Here is a 14,044-nt window from a genome sequence, read left to right on the forward strand (position 1 = left end):
TGGTCCCCTTTCCATACTTGTAGAAATTGCATGTTAGCATATATAGGGAGGGGTACTTGGTTGAAGGTGCATATGCGACCATGCACCAAGTAAGCTTCATAGCTTAGTCGGAAGAGTATAAATGATGTGTAAGCCTCATTTATAATTGCGTAGCGTTGCCAATGGGGAATATGATGCGAAGGCATCAGTATGCCATGTCACGGTCCCAATGATGCATAATGATTGTGCATCTTGACGGAACAACCTATACGGACCAGGCCATTACCATTATTGTTTGGTCACGGCCTTGCAAACGAGTTTGGCTTAAGTTGCTTGTCCCTTCGATGGATGAACTACGGTATGTGCTTGATCCCTTTAGAGTAGGGAAGGGTACCTAGGAAGCCGCAATGAGTTGCAGCATTGCCAGTCCAACACTTTGTCGCTCATATCATCTAAATGTGAGATGATTATGACATTTTGGTCTCTCATATCATCTGGCTCGGTAGCTCGATGCAAGAGATGATTATGGACAAACTTGATGAGGCAAGTTGCATTCTATTCCTTAGATGCTCATACTTCCTATCAAGCCGTTTGACTTAGGCATGTACCAATGGCACATTGGGCATGGCCCAAAAAGTAAGCTAGATCGATATACAAGTTAGCGGAGCTTGCATAAGCCTAAGGGAGATAGAATTAGGATGTCAATGGCATATGTGCAAGTCCAAGCATGCCTTATGCATGGACAAAACTCGAAAGCCAGTGATGCATGCGAGGTGCATCGACCGTAGCCTTCAAGGCTTTAAACCCTTCGCAGAACATGGGTAAGTTGGAACGGTGTGGAATCTAAGTTAGCTGCATCATGCTCCATGAGCATGCTTGCAAGGGAAAATGGACGTGCATTTGTTTAGCTTTAAGGCCGGATCGTAGCATCATCGTGGCGCATCGGGGAAGTTATGGCATGCGCGCCCAGGCGCGCTAGGCGTAATTTTCCGGTCCGTCACAGTTGGTATCAGAGAAAGTTCCGAGATAACTCTAAGGACTGTGTGGAGTGGACTCGTCAACGAGTAATTTTCCTTCAAAAAGGAAATAAAGTTGGAGAGTATGCCAACTTTTGCGCGGAAAGGATTTTGTAACTGCTATGCCTGTTACAATGCTAATCGAGTTGAGCATGTTTGAGTGTTGTGAGTTTTCCTAACCTAAGTGCCACCCCACTTACGAGTGGATATCCGGAAGACCGTGTGGGACAGTGGGTAGACAATGAGACTGATCATCCCCACACGTTTGCAACTAGCCAATGGTTTGCGTTGTCAGGCCCGACTAGCATCCCACTTACGAGTGGCAACCTGGATGACCGTCAGGGACGATGGGCAACTGGATCCTGTTCCACACAGTACTACAGTTTGTTGGCATCAACTTTGTGAACTTTAGGGACCCCTGAGTGTGTAATAGGGGATGCACATTTAGGATACCTTGTTGAGATATCCTTTTGGCACTGGCCAAATGAGATTCTTGATAATGTTGTGGACCCTTTTTGGATTCCTAAGTATGCGGTACGTACTTTTGCTCATAAGGTCCCAGTAGATGTTCCATGACAAACTGAAGAAAACTTGTGATTTCTGAGCATCTGGTATGAGACTTTTGTTCAGGGATCCAAACCGAAGAGATTGTCCACAATAGCTTTTGTTTTTAATTTCGGGGAAGAAATTCTTTAAAGGGGTGAATATTGTAACACCCTGTGTTTTTAGCATGGCAGCATGCTGAAAGATGCGCCATGGCATGAGATGAAGCTTCATCTCAAGTTTCTGTCGCGTTAAGAGGAATATTGGCCCAGAGCCAATGTTGCATCATTATGATGCATTAGGGTAGGTGGACTTGAGCTTGTAGCGTAATCATTGCGCATTATGAAGGATGTTGGCTTAGAGCCAATATCGCACAATCATTGTGCATCAGGCCAGAGAGGGCTGGTCGAACGAATGTTGCGCAAGTACTATGCGCGATCATTGTACGTAATCATTGTACACAATCATTGTGCGCAATGAGTACATGAATAGTGAAGCAGGCATGTCAATATGGTCCCCTTTCCATACTTGTAGACATTGCAAGTTAACATATATGGGGAGGGGTACTTGGTTGAAGGTGCATATGCGGGACCACGCACCAAGTAAGCTTCATAGCTTAGCCGGAAGAATATAAATGATGCGTAGGCCTCATTTATAGTTGTGTAGCGTTGCCAATGGGGCATATGATGCGAAGGCATCAGTATGCCATGTCGCGGACCCAATGATGCATAATCATTGTGCATCTTGACAGAACGGCCTATACGGACCAGGCCATTATCATTATTTCTTGGCCACGGCCTTGCAAACGAGTTTGACTTAAGTTGCTTGTCCCTTCGATGGATGAACTACGGTCTGTGCTTGATCCCTTTAGAGTAGGGAAGGGTACGTAGGCAGCCGCAATGAGTTGCATCATTACCGATCCAACAGTTTGTCGCTCATATCATCTAAATGTGAGATGATTGCGATATTTTGGTCTCTCATATCATCTGGCTCGGCAGCTCGATGCAATAGATGATTGTGGCCAAACTTGATGAGGCAAGTTGCATTCCATTCCTTGGATGCTCATACTTCCTATCAAGCCGTTTGACTTAGGCATGTACCAATGGCGCATTGGGCATGGCCCAGAAAGTAAGCTAGATTGATATGCAAGTTAGCGGAGCTTGCATAAGCCTAAGGTAAAATTAGGTCGTCAATGGCCTATGTGCAAGTCCAAGCATGCCTTATCCCTGTACAAGACTCGGAAGTCAGTGATGCATGCGAGGTGCAACGACCGTAGCCTTCAAGGATTTAAACCCTTCGCGGAATAGGGGTAAGTTGGAACGGCGTAGAAGCTAAGTTAGCTGCATCATGCTCCACGAGCATGCTTGCTAAGGAAAATGGGAGTGCATTTGTCTATCTTTAAGGCCTGGATCGTAGCATCATCATGACACATCGGGAAAGTTATGGCCTGCGCGCCCAGGCGCGCTAGGCGTAATTTTCCGGTGCGTCACACAAGTACTCTTTTTAATAATTAAGTTTACGGAACCCACTGTCTATAATTTCTGATTGAGAAGAGATACAAATATAAACTATATATACATATTGTTAACAATCACTAAGTTGGTTTACTTGCAATTGTATTAGAGTTTGTCCATACAGGTTGCCGAACGAAAAATTTGGCGATGTACTTGGTACCTTCTCCTTTTTAGAAAGTCGCTTAAAGCTTTATGGAAAATGAACTTACGAAGAAAGTGTGTTATAAAACTTGCTGTTCCATTTCACCATCGTAAAATTGAGCTGATACCAACTACATATGATAGAATTGGGAAAATATATTATTTTCTTTAGTAGCTAACTCCACATAGTAAAGTAGTTTTTCAGAAAAAATAAAAGATATATACTACAAATTAACCCAGTAAAAAAATTAGAAAGCGTTAAAGTAATAAATAAATAAAAAACTAATCGAAAATGTTTTAAATTAATATTAACAGGCTGTTATTTTGGTCTCACTGTAAGCCTGCAACACTTGTTCACTTAGATGTGTCTTTTTTCTAGCTAGTCACTTTGTCGCCTCATTCTGATCATCAACTCCATTTGTCAACTCGTCTAAGTTTACCATTGTGGTAAGTTTCAGCGGATTTTATCTACTATTTCACAAATATCATCCGCTTTTGAGGGGTTGCTTCTGCAATACCCCTATTCGGAAGATACGGTTCGTCAGATGAAATACAGGTGCCGAGACATTTTCAGCACAATTGTCTTCAAAGTTGGCAAAATGCTCTGGATTTGAGCATGCTTCCACGGAAGTAATCCTGGGATGGATGACCCCTTGGGAAGCTATTGTTGAGTGACCAATTGGAGCCGACAAGGAGTTGAAGGTTAAAGTATGATGGATGTATTGGGTTAGACTAGTCTCATGAGTGGCAGGAAACACCAGAGATCTGGGCTTGTACGTTTCCGAAGTCGAGGAATTTAATTTAAGATGGTGGTATTTTTTTCCCTTTGACTAATAGGGTAGGGTATACAGAATGGAATATAGATAATGGTTTGTCCTTTTTTAACATTGAGGTCTTTGCACAATTGACTTAATCATTGGCAAAAAGCTCTAAAGTCAAGTGTGCTTTAGCATGAGTAATCTAGGGATGGGTGATTTCTCATAAAGTTATTCCTGGATGACCGCATCAATAGAAAATCCCACATTGTTAGATGATCGCAATGGTTAAATAGGCGCATTGTCGATAAAGGGTTTGGTCGTTACAACATTTCCCCTTTTACCAATCACATCCATTTTATAGATCATTTCACTTATGATCGTTAACAGGTGTTAAGTGGTTCACCCTATAGGACCGATGATATGTTTCCAGCAAAGTTCCGATGTCTTCCAGATACATATTTCCTTGAGGTATTTTTATTTTTGAGAGTTTTGTTTTCATATTTTGATGTCATTCTTGCTTATGTGGTCTCCTTGTTTCTCCTAAATAGTGTCGTATACACCATAATCCATAATTATGTCAAGATACATGTTAAAATGAAAACTTATATCGTTGTTAAACATATCCATTTGTTTTTCATATGTTCAGTTTCTATGAAAATAGATTAAGAAAAATATACTTTCATTTTTTAGGATCCTTCACAGAGATACCCCTAATGGTTAATAGTTAATTTGTAGGTTTTAGTTTTTGGTTCACATACAACGTCATATTAATTCAATTAAACCTCTGAAAAAGGTTGAGTTGAGTTTTTCGCGTGTCAAGAATACACTAATTTTGTTTGACGCTTCAATTATTACTATTTCAGTTTCATAACAACAACGTTAACTAAATACCCCTAAAACTGTATGAGTCATTTACAAATTCCATGGTTACAAAAATGCAAGGGTTATGTTGTATCCAAATACTGGACGTTCAAAATATAATGGGTTTGTTCCTTTTAGGAATCAACAGGTCAGTAGAGTGCTTTCTTTTTTCCTTTTTTTTGTCAATAGTTATGACTTATGTGCTCTAGCCTTTAGTTTCGTGTCCTAGCATTGACATTCAATATTTCTCTTTATTTCAGGAAGCTCAAGTTGTAGTAAATGATTTAAATGGTAAGAAAAACTGAAAGGAGGGGTACAAGTGCAATACAAACCTTTTTGTTCGGTAACCTGTTGTTTATGGGTGAAAACTATTTCTGCTGGTTTTGGTAATTTGGGGTGTGTGGATGAGAAATGAATCTAAACCCTAAACAAATGCACTGCACGGGAGTACTTTCTGATTCGAGAGATCAATCTGTACAATTCTGGCCTAAACCAAGAAATGGCCTTTCCAGACTTGTTTCGGTCACAAAGTGAAGGAGATGGGGTTGATCTTAGGGAGGTAAGCAAAAAAGGTGTTGATATCGTGAAGCTGTTGACTGTTTTTGACTTGTATCAGAATACGGAACTGGCTTGCAATAATGTAAGCAAAGCTATGTGTGTTTGAATACGTTGTATCAACACTTGGTTTCTGTCTTGTCTGTGTGGAAATAGGGAGGAGAACCTATTTATACAAGTCATAAAGCACAACCCTCGTCTCTCGTGGGAAGTGGAGGAAATGGAGTGATGGAGTAGTGGAGTCATGTTAGTGTCACACGATCAGTCTTTGCCCACTTCTCCCATAATCACTAACCGTCCATGTCTTGCTGACACGTTCTTATGATGGCAAGTTGCACGCTGTAAACCGCCAGACCAATACCCCAGTATGTATCCCCCAGTTTGTGACATGCTTGATGTCTCGATTGTGTGGATCGTGGGACCCACAGAAAGTAGCATACGGTGCTAGGTTAAATAACTATGTTATTTGGGAAATCGATATTTACGAAATATCGTGTGTATTCTATGCATGTAATGCATCGAATATATTCAATATGCATGAAGCCTCTCTGTTTTAAAGCTTATCGGAGTAAGCCACGGATTAAGCGTCTCAAAACAGCTGCACGCATAGATACCTTCAAGTGATCGTTTGGAGGCTGCGTAGGCAAGCCCTCCCTTGGCCGATCACATGATGTGGTAGAGTGACGGATGGTGATCACCACGACACCTTATTGGCCAACTAACTCCTAGCCTGGGCTGCCTGACCAACCTGGTAGAGTTGGACGGATGAGATGATATATGACGCTCATCTGCGACCGTTGATGAAGTTTTAGGGTTTTGAAGAGGTGCGCAAGCATCACTCTTCAGCTTGGTCAAATCCAATCATGGTAGACGTTTTTAGCAGGACCGACCAGACATGCGTGTAAACGGCTTGCCGGTGTACACGTCTGTACCTCACTGTCCCATGAAGATGTGATCTAAGCCACTCAATTTGACATGCAAAGAGGAGCGGTTGAGATTTATTTGCAATAGAAATCCCATGCCGCAAAGGAATGGGAATCCGCACATCATGCTCACTTTGGGCGCAAAAACCTAGGTGTCCATCCATAGCCGGTCTTGGCTGATCGGTCATGCATGTAGACGGGCCCACGGTGATCATGTTGACATGCTAGGGCCCTTTTAAATCTACATCTACACCCTTCGTCCAAGCTTGCGAAGATGAACGCTCGTGATCAATTTGCGACACATGTAACATGCCGCAAACCCTAATTAGGGTTTTACACAGTTCACACCCGTGCAACTTCAACCAATCGGTTTTGCATGCAATGCTCCTCCTTTGGGGAGGCCGATCGTGTGGGGCCCATGTTGGGCCGGTGGTGAACATGATGATACATGTTCGACGGATATAGGCCTGATCTAAGTTATCCAAACATGCCGGTGAACTTGGATGGTCGTGATCGATTTAAGACCTTAGTGGAATTTCCCGCGACCTTTGAGCATCACGCCGGCCATACTTCGGGCAAACACACGTTGCTCTATGGCTAGGTAAGGAGATGGTCGACCAGGAAGGTAGAGAGGGGGCCCGTCGGTGTGCAGGACAAGCTTGTCTGACCGGTCATGGGATAATCCACGCCGTCCAATCATGCTGGAAAAGTTAGACGGCCGTGGCTGGTTTTGAGACTGTCGAGGGTGGTATTGCTCGTATGAGCTTCTTCCAAGCTGCTTCATTCCAATTCGACCACCCTTTTCCAGGATGGTATTTGGTGGCTTTTGGGAGTATGGCATGTGTTCGACCGACCAGGGCATAAACGGGCCCACAGGTGGTCATTGTGGTGATAGCCTGCTCCTGCTGAGGATCGTCTAGGCTGGTTAAATCATGCGGCCAATTTGCGTGGTCGTGATTGTTTCTGAGACTGATATGGACAGTCCAGATTCGAATATGCTCAATCGGGCTAATATAACACACCGAGAGATTATGCTCAATCGGGCTAGTATAACACACCGAGAGGTGTAGCCTGTACGGATATTTCGTGCATGCCTCATTATTGACACTTGGAGATTCGTGTTACTCTGCTAAGAGCACCACTCAATCGTCATGCCGTACCAATGATGAGAGTTCTGTGGGAACAACACAGGAAATACAAGGCTAATCGCGCATTAATTAATAATGCTATAAATTCACAGGGTATATAGGATTGTTGCTACATGCTCCAACCTGGATGAATTTTGTGTATTTAATTCACAGAATACTGGGATTGTTGTCACATGCTCCATTCTAGGTGAACTAGTAAAGCGAAGAAGTATTCATCACTTATCAGTGGCTTTATCCTTTGCAGGATGTCACCGCATAAATTTGGTTTTACAATTTTAGCCCTAAACTAAAATCCACCATCAACATTAAGTCCCCTGCCTAGCACATAATGGTTGCATCATTGTGGGGTAGGCATGAGATGGTGACAAATTTGCATATTGAAATGACTGAGCTAAAGTAAATACATATTTACCGCATAGATAGACATCGCCAGGTGCTGTCCTGGAGCTGGTCAAACCTGATTAGGGTTTGGGAGAAAAGTACGACTTGGTCGACGTAGAGGCCTTATTCATCGGATAAGCTCTGTTGCAGCCGATTCAACCTTTATCTAGGGTTTTCTCGACACATGCGCAGGCGTTTTAAAACCGCCCTTTGTTGATAAGATTTTCTTGCAGAAACTCCATCACTTCATCATGTCAAACAGCAGCAGATCATCTTCTTCGTACCACCCAGGCTCTTCTGCTAAACGCGCACGATCATCTGAGGTTCAGGATGAACAGCTTCGCGATGACTCTCCTGCTCGTATTTTCCGAGTTAAGAAGACCGTACTGGTTCATTCCCTTTCCTTTTTCTAAACCATTGCTTGTTCTTCATGATCAGACGAATAAAGTTTTCTCTTTTTGCAGAGACGCCCATGTGTGACAGTGATCGATGATGATGATTTAACTAACCCTCCTCCTTCTAATTCAAACACACCTACTCCTGCGGACCTTGAAGATGCTGATCTGGGCATCTCTTCTTACGAATATCCCAGTTCAGGTCTTTCATTCGATATTCACATGAAATGCCTATCTTCCAGTTATCGAACCTTCGGCGGATTCTTGGTGCGGAAGAAGTTTGTTCCTTTATACACAAAAGTATGGAGGAGGTACGACCATATTGCAACCAGGAATGTAGTTCAGCACTGTGCATCTGCTTCGGTTACCACAGTAAACTGCCTTCTCCCTATGATTGCCGAGATGGAAGATATCTCCATCCGTAACGTTGTTGAATCGAAATTTGAGGAGTGGGAGAACATGGTGTCTACCTGTGAATCGACGGGATTCAATGTGGGTTGGCTGCGACAGCGTCTTGACATCATCAAGGTTGATCGAGCTGGCATCCTTGCGAACATAGTTCCTGCTGCGAAGGCTATCTTGGAAGAAGAAAAGGCTCTGGACGCTGAATCGGAGAAGGTGGAGTAGGCAGTACAGAACTTGAAGAACATGACAGAGAGATATCAAGCTAGATTGAAGATGATGCTCTCAAGGAACTATAATCTGCTGGATGGTCTCTTCTAAGCCGCATTCAGCTGTATTCTCTTATTGTCAATGACGTTCACGTTATTTTTTTTTGAACATCTTTGCGGAATAAATTGCATTGGTTTTTGATTGGTGAAAGGGGTTTTTTCATTGATACATCTCTGAATAAATTGATAATTCAAATGTGTAATGAAAATAAATGCCTGTATTGTCGTGTCATGAGACAGAAGTGAACAATGATCAAGCATGATATTCCTTGAGCCATTTTCCTTTGATGACTGCTTCTAACTTTCCCCCGTCCACCTTAATGATCTTGTAGTATCCGGTACTGTAAGCCTTAGTAATTGTATAAGGACCCTCCCATTTCGATGAGAATTTTGGTGCAGACATGTCTTGCTGGATGTGCTTGGCCGTCTTCAAGACCAAATCTCCCACTTTGAAAACACGTGGCTTCACAGTTTTTTTATATGCCTTGGAGATTCTATTTCTGTACACCTGAGTGCGTTCCTCTGCTTTGCTTCTTCTGAAATCCAAAGTGTCCAACTCAGCTACTCTGGAGTTAGATGCTTCATCCTCGTTCCAGTGGACCCCGCTTGCCGCTGCGATCCTGGCTGATGGGATTTTGATCTCTGCTGGGAGGATTGCGTCCGCACCGTAAATAAGTGAGTATGGAGAAACTATAATGGAACTCCTAGGTGACGTCCGATATGCCCATAGCGCCATCGGTAACTGGACATGCCATTCTCTAGGATTGTCATGTACTGCTCGACTGAGAATCCGGATCAACGTCTTGTTGGTACTCTCAGCTTGCTCGTTTCCTTGAGGATAGTAGATAGTGGATAAGACTTGTTTAATTCCATATTCTTCAAGTAACTCTCGCACCTGTTTGTTGGCGAAGGGAGTGCCTTAATTAGTGATAATATGCTTAGACACACCAAAATGACAAATGATATACTCTTTAATGAAAGCCGCAATTGTTGCTCCTGTAGTTCCTCGCAGAGGAATGGCCTCCACCCATTTAGTGAAGTACTCTGTCGCGATTATGATATACTCGTGATGCTTTGATGACGGCAGATTGATTTTCCCAATAATGTCCAGTCCCCAACTGTAAAATGGCTATGGTCTTCTTATAGAGTGTAAAGGGGTGGAAGGCGCGTGAACAAGGTTCCCATGGATTTGACATTTGTGGCAGCTTTGAACAAATGCGTCTGCATTGTCCTCCATGGTCGGCCAATAATATTTCTCGTGTATCTGGAGAAACAGTTTCCTCTTCCCTTGGTGTTCCCCTTCATGCATTTCTTCCAGCATAACCGGGATTTCTATCCCAGCCAGGCACCGCAACAGATCGCCTCTGAAGCTCTTGCGATATAGGATCCCTTCATGAAACACGAACCGCTTGGCCTTTTGCTTCATCTTGACGACATCCTTTTGGATAGAAGGAGTTGCCCCGTCGCGGATATAGCTAATGTACGACTCTCTCCAGTCCCCAGTGTGGCTCACACTAAAAACCTCCAATTGGTGTGGTGGCGCTTGACAATTTGAGCAGGACTTCTGAAGTAGTCGGGATTGAGTCTCCATCTCTGGCCAGTAATAGCCCAGGCGTTGAAGTCGCCGATAAAGCGTTACCACCAGTGATTGTCCACAAATTTCATCGTGAACGCGGTTAAGCTGTAACTGTGCTTCATCATCCCCAAGACATCTTGATAGGGAACCGTCCGGGTTTCGATGATATAGCACACCATGAAGCATGAAGAAGTTTTGCAGGGTTTTGAGGCTGACCTTTCCTTGAGAAAGTGAGCTGCTGAGTTCTTGAATGATCGGAGTTCGCCAATCGCAAATCTCGGTGTCTTTGTATTGTGAAAGCCATGTTGATTCTACGGTTCTCCTCTTCACTGTCAGGGTTTCTTCTAAACTTTCGAACTTCAATTTAGACGCCAGCGTTGCTAGACAATCGGCGTGTTTTTTGTTGCTGCGACCAACATGGGTTATGGTTGCATCAGTAAAGTAGTTTAGTAACCTTTGTGCTTCTGATCTGTATGGAGCTAGCGTCACTTCCTTCAATGCGTATACTCCATTCATCTGATTCACCAGTAACTTAGAGTCACCTCTTATCTCCAGGCGTGTGATTCCTGCTTGCTTGGCTATTAACAACCCTATGAGGAAGGCTTCATATTCTGCTGAGTTGGTACATTGGAAGTCTATCTTGAAGGAGTGCGAGAATACTTCCCCAGTCGTAGATACTAAGACTACGCCTGCTCCTCCAGTGTTACTGCTAGGGCTGGCAGAGCCGTCAAAATACAACAACCACACTTCCTCTTCGACAACAGAGATGTCTGGAAATTCTCCAGGAAGATCCTCGTGTAGCCCCATAGTGCCTTCCCCAGGGAATGCTGCTAGTAAGTCTGCGACTTCTTTCCCCTTGATAGCTCTAGGTGATGCACACGTTATGTCTAACTCTGACATTTGGAGAAGCCACTTGGCCGTCCTTCCCATCAGGACCGGTTTTGAAAGCAAAAACTTCGCAGGGTCGGATTTAGATATGAGTACCACCTTGTTGGATAACAGGTAATGTCTGAACTTTTGAATGGAATAGATTAGAGCTAAACATGCTTTCTCCGTCTTGGGATATCTGAGTTCAGCATCTCTCAATATTCGACTGAAGTAGTATATGGGACGTTCGATTCCCTCATCCTCTTTTTGAGCGAGTAAAGCCCCGACGGCGGTATCACTGAAAGCGGTGTAGAGACATAGCGGCTTTCCTTGGACGGGAGACTTCATGATGGCTGGAGATGACAATATTCGTTGAATTTTTCGAAATGCTTCCTGTTGGGTTGCGGTCCAGATGAAGCTTGATCCCTTCTTCAGTAAGGGGGTGAATGAGGCAACAAGCTGGGCCAGTCCAGGTATAAAACGTCGAATGTAATTCACCTTGCCCATGAAGCTTTGGATTTCCTTCACAGTTCGTGGTGGCGGCATCGTGAGGATGGCTTGAGTCTTGGACGGGACTACTTTGATCCCTTTAGCAGTCACTTGGAATCCCAAAAATTTGCCTGAAGAGACACCGAAAGCGCATTTCAAAGGATTCATCTTCAATTTGTATTCACGACACCTCTTGAAAACTTGTCGTAAGACTCCTGTGTGGTCCGCTCGAGCTCTTGACTTGACCACAATATTATCCACGTAGTCTTCTACTTGTTTATGCATCATGTCGTGGAAGATTTCCGTCATAGCGCGTTGATACGTTGCACCGGAATTCTTTAAACCGAATGGCATAACAGTATAGTAAAAATTGCCAAGAGGGGTTCGGAAGGATGTCTTACTTGCATCGTGCTCATACATCCTTATCTGATTGTAGCCGCTATAACCATCCATGAAGGAGAACATGCCGTGTCCACTGGTAGCGTCCACTAACATGTCGATGTTAGGCAGAGGAAAATCGTCCTTGGGGCAGCACTTGTTCAGGTCTCTGAAGTCCACGCAGCACCGTATCTGTCCGTTTTTCTTCTTTACTGGAACCACGTTAGCTATCCAGGTTGGATGATGAATAGGTTTGATGAAGCCGACAATTAGCAATTTCTGAATTTCAGTTTTGATTTGCTCTTCCACTTCGTGTCTGAATTGCCTCGGAGACTGTTTGATCGGCTTGGATCCGGGTGCGACATGTAGATGATGGGTGACCAATTTTTCATCTAAACCAGGCATTTCCTCATATGTTCAGGCGAATACATCCTGATACTCCTTTAGAAGTTGGACAAGCTTCGCGCGTTCATCCGTGGACAAATCCGAACTGATAGAGACAGGCCTGGGAGATTCTTCATTCCCAATATTAACGATCTCGAGCTCGTCGGTCGTGGAGTTGGTGCCATCTTGTAGCTGTCGCGGAGCGTCCAATACCTCTTCTTGTGGCTCGTCGCTTTTGCAGCATTCAACTGGGCGGAGAGACTGGGTACTAGTCTTTCCTGGTAATTGCTAACAGCGGCGTCGGTATATCGTCTTCCCTTTCTGGTCACGGCTTGCCACAAAAGCTCGTTCCCTCTTGCTGTGAACATGGGTTGTGGCTTCACCGGATTAAGAAGAATGCCTTTTCAGCAGAGGTGCGTCATGGGGCTTAGTCCTCAATGATGCAAGTCGGTCCTCCTCCTGGATTGACGCCCACGTGGGGAGTGGGATACAATGGAATTTATCTGATCCTTCCCGTGGAGCTTCTCTTGGTTCGAACAGTTCCACTCCGCATATTGGTGCGTAAGAAGACAATGATGCAGGAATACGAACGACTTCTTCATTCAGCATAGTCTTAAGGCACTGGTGATACGTTGAAGGGACGACCTTATTGTCATGAAGCCATGGCCTCCCTAGTATCATATGATAGTCCGGATCCTTCTCTATGACCTCAAATTTCACTTTTGACTGAACGGGCCCTATTGATAAATTCATATTGACATACCCGTATGTGCTGGTCTGGTTTCCTTCGAAGTCTGTCATTGTGGTAAGCTGCCGTACGATCTTGCATGTGCGAACCTTGGATGTCCTGAGAGTCTTGAGAGTAATCACATTCGAAGACGCCCCATGTCGATGAGGGCCCTCCTGAACTCTGAATCCTTGATGCGTGCAGTAACATATAGGGCCCGGTTGTGACCTTCTTCCGCCATCATGTCGTCCTCTGTGAATGTAACATTATTCACAGATGGTTCTGATGCGTTCAATACTTCTGGACGTGAAGGAGCCAGGTGCACGTCTAGGGTATCTGGTTAATTGCAGCAAACGTCTCCGCCCGCTGATTCTTTCAGAGGTGTAAAAGTTCACACAAACTTTCTACTAGAGAAGCCGCTTCCTGATCCACTGGCCTCCGGTTCGTAGTGAAGCTGTTGATTTGAGAGGGACCAGTCCCCGACGTAGAAGTCTCCAGACCGCTCATCTCCGATGTTATTTTGACAAGGAGATCGAGTATGCCGTTTATCGCTTCTTTGATTAGCTCCATGTTATTTGTGTGAATCTCCTGCACCCGTGCTAGCTCACGTAATGTTGGAAGTCTCATAATTATACCGTTAGATACGTCGTTGGGAGGAGGGGTATCTCCGTTGGAGGAATCAACAAGATTTGAGGCTGTTGAGGCAGTCCTAAGACCAACCATCTTGAAATCAATCGA

Source organism: Papaver somniferum, chromosome 9 (assembly GCF_003573695.1).
Source record: "Papaver somniferum cultivar HN1 chromosome 9, ASM357369v1, whole genome shotgun sequence".
In the NCBI taxonomy this organism is placed as follows: Eukaryota; Viridiplantae; Streptophyta; class Magnoliopsida; order Ranunculales; family Papaveraceae; genus Papaver; species Papaver somniferum.